Genomic DNA, 22,474 nt, shown 5'->3' with positions numbered 1-22,474 from the left:
TATACCTCTCCTCGTCGCTGGGGTTGTCGAGAGTAAGAAGGGGAGATAGAATATTCACATTAGAATTTTCTTTTTCGTGTGAATTCACTTCACTTTGAAGCATATGATTTGATGAAGAGTACTCTCGAAAATGATATCAAAATGTTGGTTTTATTCAAACCAAATGATAAACGCATGGGCTTGTTTTCGATTTAAGATTTGAGAACAGAAGCATATAAACACAAGTTAAACTTTGGTAGTTAAGTGCAAATAAAACTTAAATAAATAAAATAGTTATGTGCCAAAAAACACCCCAAAGTTTACCTAGTTTTTAATGTTGACACCCCAAAGTTTTCATTTGCACAAATACATATGAATATCAAAGTTATAATCGAGTACACTTTGAGGTATTTAAATGCAAATACCCTTTATTTCATATATAAATTCATACCTGGTGTATTAGGTTTCAATCTGTCAAACAGGTATCTTTTATTAGAAAGAGTTATTTTAAAACCAGAGGAAAACAGTCTAACACTGGATATGTAGGGAGATTATGAAATAATGTATAACAAACGCATAGAACACAATATATTTGCATTCCTCTGACTTAACAAACTCATCCAAACAAGTGATTTGTAGAATCTATAGATTTCAAATTCCTTGATTTCAAATCTAGACCTCAAATTCAAATCTCATTTCCCAAATGCAACCCTAAGGAATTTAAGCTAGACTTCAAACTGTTAGAATTGGGGGTGGAAACAAACCTCTGACGGCGGAGGAGCTCCGACGAGCTCCGACGAGCTCGAGACGTGTTGAAACTGGAAAAGATTCCAGGAAGTAAGAATCCAGCAGACATGTTAACAAAGACGGTGACAGTTCAGAAACTGGAGTTGTGCGCAACTTCAGTTGGCCTTCATGCATAAGATGATGAGGGCGGAGCCACACAGGAGAGGAGCTTGATGAGATAGCCTGTTGACGTCGGTTTGGTCTCCAAGTGGGAGATTGTTAGAATTGGGGGTGGAAACAAACCTCTGACGGCGGAGGAGCTCCGACGAGCTCCGACGAGCTCGAGAATGGCGGAGATGACGCAGGCGAGCTCCGGTTGTCCAAGCGACAGGCGGCGAGATTGAGCTCGGCGTTCGAACCCACCCCCGAGCTCTGCGTTCGAACCCCATCTTCAACTGTGCGTTCGTTTCGACTTCGGCGTCTTTGTTCGACCTCTGCGTTCGGCTCGAACTTGGCGTCGAAGCGAACGCTGGCGACAGGCTGTCGCCAGCTCTCCACATTCGGCTATAAAACCCCCCTCTCTCGCCTAGGGTTTTGCTGCCGATTTTCTTCCCCTCCTCCGATTTTTCTCTCTGGCGGCTGCCCTAAATCGCTGCTGCGATTTTTTGATTTATTCCCAGCTTCAACAGTGTTTGAGGGGGATTAAAAAGAGAGATAAATAGAGAATTAAAGAAGGGTTTTATTTGTGGGTTGTTTATTCTCAAGTGAGAATTGAAAGGGTTCATACTCTTTAATTATTAACACTGTAGCTACAGTGTTTATTTGAGAAATCCCAGTTTTGGGATTTGCTCCTAAATTGTAATTTCTTGTTTGATTAATAAGAAATTATCTGTGTGGCTCCCGAGGACGTAGGCAGTTGCCGAACCTCGTTAAATCTTGGTGTATTTTTCTATACTGCGTTTCTGTTGCATTAGGGGTTTCAGCGTTAAAATTCCCAACAACTGGTATCAGAGCGTGAAACGATCTAGAACAAGTCAGATTCAAATGGGAGCCATGGCCACAGATGAGGCAAAAATGAGACTTGAGAAATTTGATGGAACAGATTTCGGATTCTGGAAAATGCAGATAGAGGATTATCTGTATCAGAAAAATCTGTATCAACCACTATCGGGGAAGAAGTCAGATTCTATGAAGGCAGATGAGTGGAACCTTCTAGATAGACAAGCCCTCGGAGTTATCAGATTGACGTTGACTCGCAATGTTGCGTTCAACATAGCGAAGGAGAAGACCACGACGGGTCTTATGGCAGCTCTCTCAAATATGTATGAGAAGCCATCAGCCGCAAATAAAGTTCATTTAATGCGGCGGTTATTCAATCTGAAAATGGCGGAAGGCGCGTCAGTAGCACAACACCTCAATGAACTTAATACGGTTACAACCCAATTGAGTTCAGTTGAGATTGAGTTTGATGAAGAAGTTCGGGCGTTGATATTGTTGTCTTCCCTACCAGAGAGTTGGAACGCTACAGTCACAGCTGTGAGTAGCTCATCGGGAAACAATAAGTTGAAGTTCGACGACGTTCGTGATTTGGTTCTCAGTGAGGAGATCCGACGGCGAGAGACTGGTGAAGCTACAACCTCTTCAGTATTGCATACAGAGTCAAGAGGTAGAAATTCAACCAGAGGAAACGGACGAGGAAAATCAAACTACAGAGGTAGATCAAAGGACAGGAGGTCCAAATCAAGGAATCCAAGCAACAGCTCGAAGGCTATCGAGTGTTGGAATTGTGGAAAGACCGGGCATTACAAGAATCAGTGCAAGAGTGCACAGAAGGAGAAGGAGGCGAAGGCAGAGGTGAATGTCACCTCCACTTCAGGAGGAGACGACGCATTGATATGCTCTTTGGAGAGCAAGGAGGAATCTTGGGTGTTAGATTCAGGAGCGTCGTTCCATGCTACCTCTCAGAAAGAATTCTTCGAGAAGTATACCCCCGGAAATCTTGGATACGTATATCTTGGTGATGATCAACCATGTGCTATTGTGGGCAAAGGCGTGGTGAAAATTAAGTTGAACGGGTCAGTATGGGAGCTGAAGGATGTCAGGCATATTCCCGACCTGAGAAAGAATTTAATATCCGTAGGCCAGTTGGCTGGCGAAGGATACACCACAACCTTCCATGGAGATGATTGGAAGATCTCAAAGGGCGCAATGACGATTGCCCGAGGCAGGAAGACTGGTACCCTATATATGACAGCAGGTGCACGTTGTTCGATCTCAGTTGCAGCAGGCAATGAGACTTCAAAGCTGTGGCACCAGAGACTCGGTCATATGAGTGAAAAGGGGATGAAGATTATGCACACAAAGGGAAAACTCCCAGGACTGCAGTCAGTGGAGATGGATATGTGTGAAGAATGTATACTTGGAAAGCAGAAGAGAGTCAGCTTTCAGACAAGTGGCAGAACCCCCAGGAAGCAGAAGCTAGAGCTCGTTCACTCAGATGTGTGGGGACCAACAACCACCGCGTCCATTGGTGGAAAACACTACTTCGTGACTTTTATCGATGATCACTCTCGAAAAGTGTGGGTCTACTTTTTGAAGCATAAGTCAGAAGTATTTAAGGCTTTCAGGAGATGGAAAGCTATGGTCGAAAATGAGACCGGTCTGAGAATAAAGAAGCTCAGGACCGACAATGATGGTGAGTATGAAGACACCGGATTCAAGAAGTTTTGCTATGAGCACGGGATCAGAATGGAGAGAACCGTGCCAGGCACGCCTCAGTAAAATGGTGTAGCTGAGCGAATGAACCGAACGTTGACGGAGAGAGCCAGAAGCATTCGAGTACAATCAGGCCTACCGAAGCAGTTCTGGGCAGAAGCGGTCAACACAGCAGCTTACTTAATCAACTGAGGTCCATCGGTTCCATTGGAGCACAGAATACCAGAGGAGGTATGGTGCGGAAAGGAGGTAAAACTCTCACATCTTAAAGTTTTCGGTTGTGTAGCTTACGTGCATATTAGTGATCAATGCATGAATAAGCTTGATCCCAAGTCAAAGAAATGCACTTTCATCGGCTATGGTGAAGATGAGTTCGGCTACCGCATTTGGGACAACGAAAACAAGAAGGTGATCAGGAGCAGAGATGTGATATTCAACGAGAAGGTGATGTACAAGGACATGCACAAGACTGATGACTCAGAGAGCGAGTCAATATTTGTAGATGCAGATGATGTCCCGAGTAACCTCTCGGAAGAACCCAATGCAGAGGGTCCTCAGCCAGAAGAGCCTGTTGGATAAGATGGTGCGCAGGAACCCGACGTACCAGCTCCGATATTAAGAATATCTTCTCGTCCTCCTGTACCCAACAGGAGATACATGAACTATCTGTTGTTGACAGATGGTGGGGAGCCTGAAAGCTTTGATGAATCTTGTCAGTGTGGAGATGCGAGCAAGTGGGAGCTTGCCATGAAAGATGAGATGAAATCTCTCATCTCAAACCAGACGTGGGAACTAGCTGAGTTGCTTACGGGTAAGAAGGCACTCCACAACAAATGGGTGTACCGGGTGAAAGAGGAGCAGGATGGTTCCAGAAGATATAAAGCCCGGCTAGTTGTCAAAGGTTTCCAGCAGAAGGAAGGAATTGACTACACCGATATTTTCGCTCCCGTGGTGAAGCTAAATACTATCAGGACTGTGATGAGTATTGTAGCAATTGAAGATCTTCATCTCGAGCAGTTAGACGTGAAGACGGCGTTTCTTTACGGAGATCTAGAAGAGGAGATATACATGCACCAGCCAGAAGGTTTCTCAGAAGAAAAGAAGAAGAACCTGGTGTGCAGACTCAAGAAGAGCTTGTATGGCCTGAAACAAGCCCCAAGGCAGTGGTACAGAAAGTTTGACGGCTTTATGCACAAGGAAGGTTTCCAGAAGTGCAACGCCGACCACTGTTGCTACTTCAAAAGATATCAGTCCAGCTATATCATCCTACTGCTGTATGTTGATGATATGTTGGTTGTAGGAGTCGATATGAAAGATATCAAGAGTTTGAAGCAGCAGCTGTCAAAGGAGTTTGACATGAAGGACTTGGGTCCAGCGAAGAAGATCCTTGGAATGCAAATCACGAGAGATAAGAAGAGAGGTCTCTTGCAGTTATCTCAGACGGAGTACATCAACCGTGTTTTGCAGAGATTCAACATGGGCGACGCCAAGCCTGTGAGCACACCCTTGACCAACCATTTTCGTTTATCGAAGGATCAGTCTCCTCAGTCAGAAGAAGAGAAAGAGAGTATGGCTCAGGTACCTTACGCCTCAGCTATCGGAAGCTTGATGTACGCTATGGTCTGTACGAGACCAGACATTGGCCATGCAGTGGGAGTGGTCAGCCGGTTTATGTCGAATCCAGGAAAAGCTCATTGGGAAGCGGTCAAGTGGATTCTGAGATATCTACGAGGCACCACACAGAAGTGTTTGCACTTTGGTAAGGGAGAGGTAGAAGTGCAAGGGTACGTAGATGCAGACTTTGGAGGTGAAGTTGATCACCGAAGAAGCACCACCGGCTATGTATTCACCGTTGGAACTACAGCTGTTAGTTGGATGTCACAGGTACAGAAGATCGTTACCCTATCCACTACAGAAGCTGAGTATGTTGCAGTGACTGAAGCCAGTAAAGAGATGATATGGCTTCAGGGTTTGTTGACAGAGCTGGGATTCAAACAGGAGAAGAATGTTTTGCACAGTGATAGCCAGAGTGCGATACACTTGGCGAAAAATTCAGCATTTCATTCTAGAACGAAGCATATTGCGCTTCGGTATCACTTCATCAGATCCCTGTTGGAAGATGACGTGTTGAAACTGGAAAAGATTCCAGGAAGTAAGAATCCAGCAGACATGTTAACAAAGACGGTGACAGTTCAGAAAATGGAGTTGTGCGCAACTTCAGTTGGCCTTCATGCATAGATGATGAGGGCGGAGCCACACAGGAGAGGAGCTTGATGAGATAGCCTGTTGACGTCGGTTTGGTCTCCAAGTGGGAGATTGTTAGTTTGGGTGTAGACCAAACTCACCTCCGACGGCGGAGGAGCTCCGACGAGCTCCAGGATGTCGCAGGCGAAGCTGGAGTCTGCGTTCGAACCCCCCTTCGAGCTCTGCGTTCGAACCCCCCACTTTTGCTCTGCGTTCGAACTCCTCCCGACCTCTGCGTTTGGCGATGGCGACCTTTGCGTTCGAGCGCTCCCACCTTTGCGTTCGTGGGTCGCTGGCGACAGGCTGTCGCCAGATCATCATCTCTGCCTATAAACCCCCCTTTGGCCCTAGGGTTTCGCTGCTGATTTCTTCCCCTCCTCCGATTTTTCTCTCTGGCGGCTGCCCTAAATCGCTGCTGCGATTTTTTGATTTATCCCCAGCTTCAACAGTGTTTGAGGGGGATTAAAAAGAGAGATAAATAGAGAATTAAAGAAGGGTTTTATTTGTGGGTTGTTTATTCTCAAGTGAGAATTGAAAGGGTTCATACTCTTTAATTATTAACACTGTAGCTACAGTGTTTATTTGAGAAATCCCAGTTTTGGGATTTGCTCCTAAATTGTAATTTCTTGTTTGATTAATAAGAAATTATCTGTGTGGCTCCCGAGGACGTAGGCAGTTGCCGAACCTCGTTAAATCTTGGTATATTTTTCTATACTGCGTTTCTGTTGCATTAGGGGTTTCAGCGTTAAAATTCCCAACACAAACATCCAATAGATCTTCTTCGAGACATGGTAAACTTTTTTATTTTTGAACATGACTATATCAAGCTACAGGATGTATAACTATCTCATACACATTGACTCAAAAAACTGATAATGTTGTGTGTTTGTATATGCAAAGTTACATTGCTAATATGTAGCTCATCTCAATCCGTGCCATGAGTGGCTTCTTGGCTTTATCAGATGCCTCAGAGTAAAACACAGTTACTCTAGTGATTCTAGTCTTCCCGTTTTGGACTCTTTCATGACAAATAAGAGTTTTAGATGGACTCTTCTTGGTTGCATGAACTTATCTTGCATGACTAAGAAGACCGATACCTGAATGCTGAATATCCTTGTAGAAAATATGGCAAGCTAATGCCTTCACTTGATGTGATTTCCTGGTTAGAATTCTTGCATTGTTGTAGAGGGTTGACATCTGGTCAGTAACCGGTCATATATTTGGCCACATTTTCCTTCTAATTGGAAAATGTCGATATGCACCTCTCCCTCCCAAAACTTGCTTTCCCCTTTTGGGTGTTTGGATACGAAACTAAATCTCATATAAGGCTTGAAAGAGGTCCCACGGACCATGGGTTCCTCAAATTTACTAGACATGAAATATATGGTTTCTGATCAAAATTTCAATTCCATCATAATCTGTACAAAAACCTCTTGGACATGAGCCGCAACTTTAACATCGAAATTCATACATCCAAATAACTGGGATAATAGTTCAATTGTGACCGTTAAAGTACATTCTAACAAATAGATCTTAACAAAAATTTGATAAAACATCTAATAATTGTTGTTCCGAATTTGACTACAAGAAAAAAAATGTATCAGTAAGTATTTTATCTTTAATCTTAAAAAACTATGATCCTTACGCCTCAAATAATAATAAAGCAGAAACTTTAATTTGTTAAACACATCAAATTTATCTACAGTATGTAATCTGGCCGCATTTTAGAGGAACATATAATAATTCCACTCAAATATACTAAAATCTAGAACATTTCATCAGAAATTAGAAGTAAATTCACCTGAATCGTCTCTAACGGCGCGATCCGGGACCGATCGAATCAAAACTCAACGATCCTAGGGCTTTCCTTAAAAGAGAACGCAAATCGCAACGAGAATAGTGAAGCGAAACCCTAACCCTAACCAGATCTTGAAGAAGAAAGAAGAGAAGCTTGAACGAGAAGAAAACTGAAGTATTTTTTTATGGAAGAGCAACCGTTTTTAGTTTTATACGCACAAATGGGAGCGGAGAAATGATCGTAAGTAAATTACCTTTAAGCCTTATTAATCGTAAAAGAAATGTGAGGGTAAATTTGTCAATTCGTAGAACTGCTGCTACTTCGATTAGAGGACACGTGGCTGTTAACCAGTAGGATAGAGGATATTTTGTTTCGCGCCATGAAAATTTTCTTTCCTTATCCATTAATAAATCCATTTTTGTATTTATGTTTGAAATATCTGTTGCAACGTCGTAGAAAGTGGGGCCCGCGACAGCTTTAAAGATTTGACAAATTAACAAACAGACATTACAAAAAAGGATCAATAATTAATTAACGGCCAAAAAGGACCAATAATTAACGGAAAACGATCCCATCAAGGATGTTGGGTTAATTCTCGTTGATCACCGTATTTATCAAACCTTCGTATCTATGTTTTAACTGCTTGTTTATATCTATGTTTTAATTGTTTGGATGACTGATCATGTAATTAAATACTAATTAGATTATTAATCACTTCTAATTTTCTTTGTCAACTTAAGGTGTATATTTTCGTTCATTTTTTTAGCAATACAACATGCTCAATTTGTCATAAGTTAATATTAAAAAAAAAGTAAAATATCAGCCGCAATGTAGTTATCCAGTACAAGTTGAAAATTTCATATTTCTAGGGATCAAGGTATTAAACATAGGAATAACTCTATTATGTCAAAGAATCAAGACTTTTTATGTCACAATACCAAAAATCTATCAATACAATTGACGGAAAGCATTAGAAGTTTTAAAGATCAAATTAGTATTTAATTATAGGAGCGGCTATTCAAGCAATTAAGATATAGATATGATCGACAAATTACGTGATAAACACAACGATCAATGATCCCCGAAAAATGTTATAATGGAATGGTGTTGAAGGCATGGTATGGCTTCATAAAAGATTGATATATGAGCGTTTGGATGAATTTTACACAAAACCTTGCACTTAGGAGTTTTTGCTTTAAATTCATGAATTTTATGACTTAGATCATATTCTTCTAGCGTTTTAAAATTAAAATTAAATTAAATACCTCCAGACTATTAAAATTTCTCATAAAATGTGGCAACAAATAGAATAAAGAAGATTATATCTTTTTTTAAATACTTTTTCAGCTATCATTATTGGATAAGGCTGACATAGAAGTTACGAAAAAGTAAAATTGTCCAAAAATTAACACATGATAACTATCAACCATGACAGTTTAAAAAAACTGCAAGTCCAAATAATTTTTCTTAAATGACAATATTCAGACTTCGGAGAGATTGATGCAAAATATCTCAAACTTTAGGAGATTTTTTTCTGAAATTTACCTATTGTTTGAGTATCTTATAGAAACTTCTCTTCATTAATCTAAGTAACTTACTATGATACTATCAAATAAATGTAGAGGCCGGCATTAAGGACTGTGATTTATGTCGCATGCTGGCCATGATATAATTCGTTTTTTTGTTATTATTGTATTTCGTAAAGTAGACAAGTAATAAAGGACTTTTAGTGCAGTATTTATTAATTGTTTTATTATTGTATATGCGTCCACATAGAAAAAAAAGATCCTAAATTCTATCCTGATCCATACGCAAACTAAAATACACAATACATAGGTTTAAATATTAGTTTCTTATACCCGATAGGATCTTGCTAAATTTATAAGTTGTCTATGAATAGTACATCAAGATTCAACTTTAAAGAAAAATTTGGTTTCTCCATAAAGAAAAATACAACTAAAGAACTTCATAACAGACATTATGCTACTCTATTGATTAATATTTGATGGTTGGTCTGTGTGAACTGGATTTTGATTTCATGCTGTTGAACGTAAGCAGTGTTCCTTTGTTTTACAATGTCATGAGATCAGAATAATTTTTTTTTTTTAATTTTTCCAAAGAAGTACAAGTTCGTCATCTTGGATTTTGTAAGTTAAGCCTGACGCTACATTATGGGCTAAACCAAAAAACCATGCACGGTGTAATATGGGCCTAATGCCGGCCCAACTCCATATACCATGTCAGTGCCAATCAACGGTTATTGTACTATCATCGGTTGCCAAACATCTGACCCGCCCAATTGGAAGACGTGGCTGTAGGATTGTATGTCCTTCAGCACGCAGACATACCAAAGAGAAAGCAGAGACCAAGAAAATAAATATTTGTCTTTGATAATCACATTAATATAACATATTTGCATCAGATTATTAAACCCAGGAACTTTCAAGTGATTAAGATAGACTACTTAACAGGGGGGAGTAAATGCCTAGTTGGTGACTTTAACTTCGCCACGCACTAGTAGAAAATTAATTATACTAGACGGAACAGGGGGGAGTAAATGCCTAGTTGGTGACTTTAACTTCGCCACGCACTAGTAGAAAATTAATTATCCTAGACGGAAAATTTTCCGTCTAGGATACTACATCCTAGACTGAAACATTTCGTCTATGATATTCCGTCTAGGATACGAACAGGATAAATGATCCTCAGCCACGGCAGGCTGGAAGAAGGGGATTTATGAATCAGACCTGTAAATTTTGCAAAAGGCCTCCTTGTTTTCCTTAGCGGTGTCCTTCAGCGTTTCAGTAAGCTTACCAAGAGTACATGCTGCTAAGGCCGGTACAGTTCTCATGAGCAGTCAGCAGCTTGACCTAAACTCCATCTTTGTTTTTCTCTTTATCAGACCATTTGTTATGGCCTAAATCAGCAACAGATTTGTTTGCAAATCTAGTACAATATAAATCTAACTAGTTCGTTGAGATGATTGTTGCGAGAAGATTATGGTATACACTGCTCATAATTAATGATTTAGTGTGCATTTTACAGGTTAGGTTCTGGGTTAACCTGTGATATCTCGATAAAGTTAGGCATTTGGATATCACATTTTAGGACACTTGTACATTCAGCCTAAAAGTGGTTATATTTAATCATTTAGCAGGACTTAATTCAATTACCATGTGGAGGGGGCAAATGTACGTGAACTAATTCATATTGACAATAGTTCTCAGTGATCGATTCATAGACTTGCATTTAACTTCTAAATTGATGAGAACCAGTGATGGCGGTCTCTCATCCTGTTCGTATCCTACTTAGTGTTTTGACTTGTGATTCAGTAGAACACAAATTAGATTTAACTTCTGGGCTGTACTTTCTTGCGAATGAAAGGGTTATATGTTATCTGAACACCGTGCTCTACATTACCTTTTTAGTCATAAAACCAGTGCAGATCTCTACCATTATGCCCCTGCAAATTCCTCTGACTACAATGAATCCCAATTCAAACGCGTTGACTATTGACTTCCTGCAGAAAATATTCATCCCTGATCATCAAAGAGGATTGCTCTTGCCAAAGCATTACAACATATTTGATGTGGAGGGTGAAGCAGAATTCTCCATGACCTGGTAAAACCATTTGCTGGGTCTTTTGAAGCTAAGCTAGTGGTTTGCTTCGAGTGCATGAAAGTTATTTGCCGCATCTTGTTGAAGTCCTCACAAGTATCTATATCGATGCAATCTATGCATGCAAATGTATGATGTAAGTGCTGGAATAGTAATAATAATTTGCCCTTGAACATCCAATACAAATTATGTAATAATATTGTAATGTTAATAAATTTAATTGTTGCACATAATTTGGTTATTATTTATATAATTGTTATATATATCCTTAGAAGTTATTTTGTTAGATCATGCATTGTGATGGTCACTTGCTTGGAGATATGATCTAACTTAGAAATTTCTTAAATTTGTGCTTAACCTATAACTAGTAAAGGATAACTTTGTTATAACAGGTTATTATGCATGACACCGATATATGAGATATGGTGGTGGATCTCAACCATCGAGAATGGAGATTCTCCGGGTGTATGTCATAAGTGTAGACATCAAAAAATGCTTACAGACATTCAAACACCACTCAAGACGATATAGAAGAACAATATACACGTCATCAAGCAACATATGGCGGCGCGGCAGGACATGGTGCCGCGGCTAAGGCGCGGCAGGACATGGTGCCGCGGCTAAGGCGCGGCAGACCAAGGTGCCGCGGCTAAGGCGCGGCAGCCTATGGTGTCGCTCTTTACATACTTACAAATTTGTTGTAAGAGTACATGAAAAGATTAACTTTGACAATGAAAATAAAAGCCCTAGTTTCAGCATTGTAAATAAAAATAAAAATAATAAGAAATTTGTTTCTGTTTTGAGTGAAGGGCATGAAATGAAACTTAAAGATTGTCTTAAAGTTAGAAGAAATTTTATTTCCATTTTTTAAATTTTATAGTAGTGATTTTCTATTTTCTTGTAAAATAGAATTTCTATTAAAAGTTTAGAAATTGCTTTGTTGATAATTATGAAATTAAAACTGTTTATTTTCATGATTGCCACCCTTAACTCTTATGTAATGTAATGTTATTGGAATTGATAAATCTCTTAAAATATAGATTGGATCAAGGTAATCCAACTTATCTTTGGCACAAAAATACAAGGTCATGTTAATGTTGATAAGATCAATAAATTGATAAAGGATAGTCCTTTGATTTTTCTAAATTAGAATATTTCTCAACTTGTAAATATTTTCTAAGAGACATATGACCAAACTATTTTTCTAAAATAGTGCTAAAGCTCTTGCGTACTCTTGACTTCATACATTCAGATGTATATGATCCTTTAAATGTTAAAGCAATAGTTAAATATTCTTATTTTATAGCATTCATATATGATGTATTTATATATTGATATATTTATGTGATTGCATCATAAATTAGAATGTTATTGAAGTTAAAGAGGAGTTTGATAAAAGTATCAAAATCATCTGATTTGATCCAGATGGCAAGTTCCTAATTTGAGGAATTTAAGAGATTTATGAACAAAATAGAATTGTTAGTACTTTGACATCTACTAATTTATCACTCCTAATTATTTGTCTGAAAGATGGAACTAAACCTTATTCGATATGGTTAGGTTTATGCTGGGCATTAACCTGTTCTTATTTTCTAATATGTTATGCATTGGAGATTGCATATTATTTATTATGTAGAATTCCTGCCAAATCTTTTTCTTTCACTCCATATTAGACATGGATATGAAAAAAATTAAGTGTATGACGCTTGGAGATCTGGAGTTGTCATATTCTCATCAGAGAATAATATATGAACAAAATGGGAGTCTAAGGTAAATAACATCCTACTAGTAGGTTATCTTAAAGAAAGTACTAGGTATTATATTGATAATCCTAGTGTAGTTTTCAGACAATAATTATTACTAGAAATATGTTCTTTTATAAAGTCAAGCTTGATAATTAGGATTTATATAACTCAAGAAGAAAATTTGTTTTCTTTAGTGGGAGAGTTATTTAATCCAGTGGGAGAAACTTCAAATGAGTTGAAGATTGTATAAATTTAGTGGGAGCTTTAAGTAATAAAGTAAATGTAGATTTACTTACTAAATTTATTGTTGAATACACTGATTACAATTAGGAGATCAAACAGGATTTTCATCCACCTGTATAGTACAGTAGCCTTGTTAAAATATATTTGATGAAAAGTAACAAGGAGAATAAAAATCCTAAAACTTACACAAAAGTCATGTTAGACATGATTTCATGCAAGAGACCTGATATCATATTTGATGACAAACGGGTATTAATTATTGAAGAATCTTTTCCTCTAATTGTAATATTATAGTTCATAAGGATCCATTTAGTCATTTCAACGTGTTATGAATATAAGATATCAATAAATGGATTTTAAAATAACCTTCTTGAATGGATATCTTTAAGAAGATATTTACATATTATAGAATCAAGTATGTAAAATTCAAGAAGATAAAATTGATTAATTGAATCAATTAAAGTTATGAACTTAATCAATCAAACATTCATTTTGATGAAATGTTTAAGGAAATTGATTTTAATCATATCCTTAAAAAGAAATAATGTGTGTATAAGGAACAATAAAGTAAGTCCATTATATTCCTATCATTGCATGTTGATGACATATTGCTCATTAAGAATGATATTTTTTAATGTCATGAGTAAAAGTAAGATTTAGTTCTTTATGAAGGATTTTCTTTTGACATTCTATATCGTAGATCTTAAACTCTATATAGATAGAGAAATAGATATATAGAGTTGTCACAATCTACTTATATGGATAAGATCCATAAAAGATTCAACTTAACAAGATTCCAAGAAAGGAAATGTTCCTATAAGACAAAAACAATCTCTCTTTAAGGAAATGTGTCCCAAAAAGGTTGTTATTGATCTTGTAGGTAGTTTTCAATCCAATCATAATAATAGAAAGTCTGTTTCGAGTTATATTTATATCATTAATAATAATAGCAGAATATGTAGTGCCATGTTAAATCATTAAAAGAAGGAATATGGATTAATGAGTTATTCCATAAGCTTAATATTATTTCTTGTAATAATTTTCTTTCTCATTATTATTTGATAGTAATGGAGCTGTTGCAAGAAGCTTAGAAAGAAAAATTATCTTATTAAAGGTTAATAAGAAGAAATATGTTATGGTTTAATAGATGGCTGAGCAGATAACATTTAATGTCCTTTTATAGACCATTGTCTTAAAATGTTTTTGACGGATGGGAGTAAGGATTACATCTGATTGGATGTTAGGGCAAGTGGGAGATTGCTGGAATAGTAATTAATAATTTGCCCTTGAACATCCAATACAAATTATGTAATAATATTGTAATGTTAATAAATTTAATTGTTGCACATAATTTGGGTATTATTTATATAATTGTTATATATATCCTTAGAAGTTTTTTTGTTAGATCATGCACTGTGATGGTCACTTGCTTGGAGATATGATCTAACTTAGAAATTTCTTAAATTTGTGCTTAACCTATAACTAGTAAAGGATAACTTTGTTATAACAGGTTATTATGCATGACACCGATATATGAGATATGGTGGTGGGTCTCAACCATCGAGAATGGAGATTCTCCGGGTGTATGTCATAAGCACGCATTATGATGTGTGTAGCACAAGACCGTATTTGATTGTGCTTAACCTATAACTAGTAAAGGATAACTTTGTTATAACAGGTTATTATGCATGACACCGATATATGAGATATGGTGGTGGGTCTCAACCATCGAGAATGGAGATTCTCCGGGTGTATGTCATAAGCACGCATTATGATGTGTGTAGCACTAGACCGTATTTGAATTCTCTAGGATGAGTCACCTAAGAGATAGAGAGTTCAAATTGTTACATGGTCCCTTTGACTTGATGATATTATCATTTTCGATTTGATAATTTAGTATGCTTTGATGTGATGGTTAAGCTTGTTTAGCAAGCGCTACACAACCTGAAACATTGGGTTGCTAAATTTCATTTAGGAAAATGATGGATGTCTAGATAGGATCCAGTATGCTCATTATGATGAGTTAATTTATTATGCATTCCCATGAAGCTATTAAATTCCTGCCGGCAGGTAGCTTTGAAAATATTTTTACAAAATTTATTTTCTTATAAAAAATAAAATATTTTGATGTTTCAAAATAATTTTTATTTATGTTCATGGGAATTGCAAATTTAGACATGAGCAAATAGGTGAGTTGTCCTACTTAAAAGAGTTGCCTAGAATAAATGATACTGGAAGGGATTGAATGTAAGATATTATTTATTAATAATTAATCCCATATTATGGAAGAGCTTTTATGAACAATTGGTCGGATAGGGATTTGATTGTTAAATTAAAATTATTAATTTGATTAATAATTGGTTCTCGATATGGGACCCAATTGGTCTCACTAATGTCATTAGAAGAGGTATACATGCAATACAATTCTATTTCTATCCTTAATTGTTATGGATAAAGTTTTTGAATAAATCTATTTCTATCCTTAATTGTTATGGATAAAGTTTTTGAACAAATCTATTCTATCCTTAATTGTTATGGATAGAGTTCTAGATAATTATGAATTGTTTAAAGTTAAAATCTCTAAGACTAGTGTAATCCTATAAATAGGGTTCATATGTAGCCTTATGAGAGGTTAAGAGAAGAGATTCAAAATCTTATGAAGATAATATGAAGAAATAGATTTTTGAGAACCTATCTCTCAGTATTGCTCCTCTACGGTGACGGGTGGATTTCAATTGGAGGCTTTTTCTCTTGAGGAAGCTATTTTGGATTGATCTCGGGACAGATTATTGTAGAAATTCGGAAAGCGTTTCAGGTATTCTTCTAATATTTAATTAATTTTGATTAATAGTCATGATATGCTTTTTCCGCTGCGTTGTATGTCATGATTCCAACAGTAAGGGCTTTCCCCTTGCGTAGTTTCGGGTGTTGGTATGCCTGATAAAATGTGGGTAAGGTCGGATGTAGCAATTAGAACAGTTTTTCTATCACGAGTCATATTGCACAGTTTGAGCTCCCTGATTGGCATAGGCTCTTTTGGCGCACATATTATCACGAGTAACTTCGTTATTGTGGTTTCGCGATATACTCCAACTGGTCAAGAATCCAGGAGGAGTGAAAATAACTCTGCTATTTGGCTCGCGGTTGGACCGCGAGCCCCCAACTCGCAGTGAGGGGAACAGGGGGGCCCACAGTGGGTCCCACCCTCTTCTCTCTGTGCGAGTTGGCTCGCGCGTTAAAGCTCGAGCCAAACAGCATTTTTGTGAAAAATAGTCTCCTTGCAGGTGCGCCGTCCATTCAAATGGTTATTAAAGAAAATTGTGACAGTCATATGTCGAGTAATGTTAAAATGTAGACTTGCATATGTTTAGTTGAAACAAGAGGTTTTAATGAGACAATCGCAAGTTTCTTTTTTGCTACTGTTCGTTTTCACTGGAATGTTCAGCAGAATTACCACATTCACTGTTACCATTTTGAAGTGCGGAATGAAACCTATTTATTGCCATCATATATTCATATGCTCATATCAAAAGATCAACGTTCATCCTTATACCATTCAAAGTGTACAATTGTGGCATATATTTGCTAGGACGGAGACAACCATTTCAGTTCAAAGAGAAAGCAATTTGAGACTTGATTTTCTCTTCATTTTCTAATTAAGATCATTTGATCATTAGATAACTTTACTGGGAAAATATATATAATTGCAGTTCCTTTTTCAGGATGCTTCAGCAAGACCCAGGTATTTCTCCGTCTCAAACGTATTTCTAGCTTGGTGCCCAACGCAAACTTTCTTAATTCGCTACTTTCTACGTGACACAGCGCAGAAGTGATAGCATCGGAATCCACCAAGGGTGTTCTCTGAATCCACAAAAAACAATCTTCGAATCCACGAAGAAAATATTGAAAAGAGAAATTTTATTGATCAAAAGTTATGCCTTTAGGGCTTGCAAGACTCTATTTAAATAGAAAAGAAACAAGACTCCTACTATGACTCAAAATTTATCAAAAATAGAAATAACGGAACTCTTCCTAAAAAGACTCATTAAGATTAGGGAAGTCAATCGGTCAAATCTGAGATCAAACCGGATTCGTTTCCTAATCAAAACAGACTCCTAAAACATTACTAAAAATAGTAAAAAACTGACAAAAAAGCTGATATCTCTCAAACCGAAGGGAATTTGGCAAAACGGACAGCGGCAAACCGAATTTCAGTGGGTTTGGTTGGCCCGTCTCGAAAAAATACGCGATTTTCATATATAATTCTTCCAATTCCGACTTACGGTTTGAAAGTTATGATCGTTCTTCACAGCAAGTTATTTTCCTCGACCGGGCCCGTGTTTGGGCTTGCGACTGTCCCGCTTCGACATAAACATGTCTGTCGTGTGTTCTACATCACTACGGTACGACAAATCTTTGTGATATCATGACATAAGTAATAGACAGGAGGTTCGAATCTTTAGTTTCACCTCGTTCAACTTAGTATATCAGCCTTAAGGAACACTTGAAAAGTTACATTCTGCCTAATAAAATGGTTTCAAGAAATCATATGCTTAGCCTTACAGCTTGCACGCTTCCTTTATAGGAAGCATTATAACATATGATTCCTCAAAGTTCTATATGATTCTTTTCTTATTCCCTTTTGCAACCATTGACTGTGCATCAACGCTTTAACAGCCAACCTTTTCTCTTACCCACATGCACGCATATCTTCTGCCGAGCTAAGATTCTCCATCGTCAACATTTACATTGCTGGATTCTTCTTGCGCGTAATCACTCTACACGTGCACATATACCTTCCTTCATTTCTTTGCCCAAGATTTAGCTATATCTAAAATTTATGGTTTCATTTATTCTTATATAAGCTCTAGCGCAGTTAGATCTTATCAATCGCTGTTAATTGTGGCTTGGACTATGTCAAAGGTAAGTCCATTTTGAAATTGATATAATTAATTAGTTGCAGTTACCTACCTCGAAGGGTTGAATTATTCAATTGAAGTACCTAAAACTTAACTGCAAAGGCAACATATAGAGTTGAGGAACACAATGGTGCATTCTTTAAGAGGTAGTGGGATCGATGTCATCTTTTATGAAATGCGAAGTTTGTTGTCATGGGAAAAAAGGAACTATCTGAAGAGCAGTCTGGGGTTTGAGGAGGCAAAGAGAGACTCAAAGTAGAGGCTCTCGTTGTTTATGACCTCTTTCGACAGTAGGGAGTAGAGCGGTGATAGCTAAAGGTGAAAAAGAGAGAGATCAGGAGTGTTTTTATTGCCAAAGCTACTGTATAAAGGAGATTTGTTATGCCTTTTTCGCCTCTTTTTAGGTCACGGAGCTAGCAATTAACATGTGGGAGATTCAAATATTGCAAGAGAGAGAGAGAGAGAGAGAGAGAGAGAGAGAGAGAGAGTTTTGATTCTTTGCCATATCTTGTGTTGTCGATTTGATTTTGTTATGTCATCAAATCTCCTAAGTGTTAATCCTCCCCATGGGGCCGACACGTGTCACAAATTATTAGGACCTTATCTCAATTCGGCCATAGGCAGGACGAGTCCACTGAGTCATCTCTCGACCCTTAACTGTAAGAGCCAAATCAGAGAGCATATCAACCTCTCTACTGGAGTCAACCCCACATTTTATCATTCTGTAAGACGGGATTGACAAGTCTCGTAGCTGAATAGAACGGAGGTACTTATCGGCCCTCTCATAGCTGAGGCGAGAGGCGTCGTTGGTCGGCCCACTCACATAGCCGAGTCAAGAGGCAGTTTGTCCTCGAACTCCTCACCGACAGTTGGCCACCATCCCATCAGCATTAGTCAGCATCATCATTGCACCAGCCACGAAATTCTCCATGACTCATCGCCCTTCGTCAGCCTCATGCCTCCTTAGCCGCCATCACATCAAATTCATAGGTGACTCATCTCATCTGTAGCCGACACCTGTGAAATATCTACCGACTCAGCTGTCTTCCTGGGCTCAGCCAAAGTTACATATTCACCCCTCTCAGCTGGGTAAATATAGGCTCTTCGCCTAACCAAGGTCATCGATCTCTCTGACTAAAGAGAGCAATCTCTTACTGTATAATGCAATTTCTGCACACTTAGAACTTGTTCAGTTCATTGATCCCCTTCTTCATTCAGGCTAAATATTAACTTGATCGTCGGAGGGATCACCGGAGAACCTAATTCCTATCCTCTAACGTGTTATGGATTTGCAGAACTCTCATCCTATCAGGGAATCAGCTACCATATGGGACAAAGGGACCCTCAACCCCGCTGATGTTTGGGATTAGCCCCTAATCCCACCGTTGAGGGCTCAGGCATCAACAGATTTCATTCCCTGCTAATTGTCAATAACGACCAAAAATGATATGGAGGTGGTTAATTATTAAACGAGATCTGAAATTTTGTTAAATTATAAAAGACATAGTTACCTTTTTACATAGTCAAATCTCATGAATTATAAAAAATCCACGTATTAGATGCATGGTGGAATGTATTTGCCAAAAAAGATATCGCGCATCTACTTTGGACAACGCGCTGTCCACCAAATCTGCACCAAGTGGAAGTGTCGGTCACGTGGGCCCCACCTCTGATGGCAGCTTCCTCTGTCCTGTATTTAAGCAGTTGGGTCCCCTAGAACTTTCTTAACAAACATGGGGAATCCCACCACCACCTACTTTCGAAGAATTCAAGCTTGAGATTTTGGCTTTCAAGATTATGATTGAACTAACTTACCTTAGGTGGCTTAGTCTCTGATTTTGGTCATTTTCCAATTCTACTAACTTCCATTTTTTTTTTTTTGGTTTATATTTCTTTTGCATTGATTTTGTCCTTCAGAGGAATAATGGTCTTTAAAGTCCTCACATAGGTGTTTATTTGATAGGTTTAGCCTTCTAATTAAGTGTGACACGTTTTTGCTTAGCAACAAAGCAAAAAACCAAAGCTAGTATAATTTGAAGGAAGCATGCTTCTAGAACACTTAAAGTATCACGTGCATATTCATATCCGGATCCCTTCCAACTAGGTTACGATTGGAAAGTGTCTAATTATCCTAAGCTAGCATTACCGTCTATTTCCGTTTCAAATGGTGAGATGATTCCATGTCGGGGTTTCCCATTTATCTTGAAAGTCACCGTTGCCTTGAAAACTACTATTATGAAAATTATTATTTGTGATTGTGAAAATCCTAAATTGTTTCATCTTATCTTTTGAAATTGAAATAAATATTAAGCAACGGAAAAAATTGTACCTTTCTCCCTAGCACCTACCCACTATCTAATAGTTGAATTTTTTTTTTTTAAAAGGGAAGAACGGAGGTTAATCATCCTGTTTTATTATAGTGTAGGTAATATTAAAAACAACGGTTGAACTAATGAAAAGAGAAGGTGCTAGTAGTCTTTAACCACTATACATGGTGTGCTAAGCTTTTACCGTAAATATCACCACTGTGAAGCGCACACGCTGAAGATTGAAAAGGAAAGAGCTTCATCACCTATTCCTTGGCCATGAAGACTAAATGATATTAAAGCTTAAAAAGATGTGATGGGGGAGGAAGAACCGAAGAACCATAATCATAGTTTTGTGAAAATTTGAGCGTTCACAACGATTTTGTAGTACACGTCATATGTATATTAAGGCGGTGTTTGGTTCAATTTCTACAAATTATAGAAAATGTTTTCCACCCAAAATATGGTTTCCTTGTATTTCTTAAAAAAATTATAGGAAAAGTTTTGAGAAGTCAAAAAGTACCAATTTTATTGTTTTTTTTACTTTGCTTGTTTGGTTAAAAACAAGATAATGGCCCATAATATAGAAATTTTAAAATAGTAAGATTTTCTATAACTTGTAGAAATTGAAGCAAACACCTCCTAAATTTATAGAAAATTGTCAATATGGTGTCAGATTTCTGGGTGATTTTCGCCCATTTTGAATGGAAATTGATATCTATAAATTTTGGTACTTTTTTGTACTTTACAGAAAACATTTCTGTAAATTTTTTTTGAACCAAACACAGTTTACGAAAATCTACAGAAATTTTTTAATTACAGAATTATCATTATCAGACATTTTAAAAAAAAATTTATAAAATTGTGCAACAAAATATCCCCATAGGTGCAATTTAAGATGAAGTTGATCCTATAAAATTGTGGGATGGGAGTAAGCTGGATCAAGCATTTTGGGGGAGAATCTTCCTGTATCTTGGGGAGTACAACAAAGATAGAGACAAGAGGGCTCATTGGTCAAGTGGACTACTCACATTTCTGAGCTCTTCTCAACTTTCCAACTTCCAACAGTTCCAATTCCCCACGATTCTCTATTATAATGTCGACACATGCAAAAGTGGGGCCCCCGTGAAGAAAAATTCCGATGCAGTTGATAGTAGTGCAAATTTAAGCGAACAACGTGTTCACAATGGTGTACGTTAAAAAAACAACATGGGCAGTACAAATTACCCAATGAATGAAATAGTGAAGATGAAAAAGTTGATGAAACCACTTGTCATGAAGCAAGAGAATGATAGAAAATCCTTCAATAGGACTGGTCAATTAAATACTCAGTCAAAATCCTTCAACTTTGGTTGGTGACAAATTTAATTAAGGGTCTCCTTGTTCTAGGAAACTCATCTTAATGAAATATTACTACTATGCTCATTGTTATATTAAGGTTTATAAGTGACTTACCGGCATCTATTGCTTTAAATTTGTTAAAGTAAGAGAGAAAGAATATTGGGTAAATTTTCCTTGAATTGAATATTGAGTATGCACATATATTTATACAAGTAGAGAAGTGTGAGGTTTGTTCTCCCAAGCAATGTGGGACTAAAACCCACTACAATACACTATTATATATCAACAGCCCCCTTCAAACTCATGTTGGATCAAACAAAGTGAGTTTGCGTACAAGAAACTGGAACCGATGAACAGGTAAGGCCTTTGTAAAGAAATCTGCAAGCTCGTCAGCGGATGAAACACGAGGAAGTAGAATTGTCTTGTCCTTGATAACTTGGTGACGGACAAAATAAGCGTCGATCTCAATATGTTTGGTCCTTTCATGAAATACTGGATTATTAGCAATCTGGATAGCACTCTTATTATCACAGTAGAGAGGAGTAGGAGTCGTAACAGAAATGCCGAAATCACTGAGAAGGCGAAGAAGATGAATAATCTCTTTAGCTGTTGTGGACATTGCACGATACTCTGCCTCAGTACTGAAAAGAGCAATAACATCTTGTTTCTTACTTCGCCAGGAAATAAGGGAATCACCAAGAAATATACAATAACCTGTGGTAGACTTTCTGGTAGTTGGATCACCGGCCCAATCAGCATCAGAATATGTACAAAGCTCTAACTTAGATGTAGCATGAAACAAAAGAGAGCGAGTGCTAGTACCCCGGAGGTACCGAAGAA

At 37.6% G+C, this 22,474-nt stretch overlaps 1 protein-coding gene across 4 annotated transcripts in view; it reads right to left on the bottom strand.

The window, feature by feature from the left end:
• LOC109847735 (bifunctional nuclease 2-like) overlaps positions 1-7,673 on the bottom strand; it is a 19,707-nt gene extending 12,034 nt beyond the window's left edge. For 3 of the 4 annotated variants that reach the window (XR_002248655.1, XM_020416970.1, XM_020416967.1), the window contains exon 1: positions 7,466-7,673. The gene's annotated coding sequence lies outside the window, so the exon portion shown is untranslated. The remainder of the gene's footprint in view (positions 1-7,465) is intronic. The other variant, XM_020416973.1, reaches the window with a different exon arrangement.

The sequence above is a fragment of the Asparagus officinalis genome, chromosome 1, assembly GCF_001876935.1.
Source record: "Asparagus officinalis chromosome 1, Aspof.V1, whole genome shotgun sequence".
In the NCBI taxonomy this organism is placed as follows: Eukaryota; Viridiplantae; Streptophyta; class Magnoliopsida; order Asparagales; family Asparagaceae; genus Asparagus; species Asparagus officinalis.
Note: the sequence above shows the minus strand (reverse complement) of the source record. Positions and strands in the feature narration are given on the sequence as shown.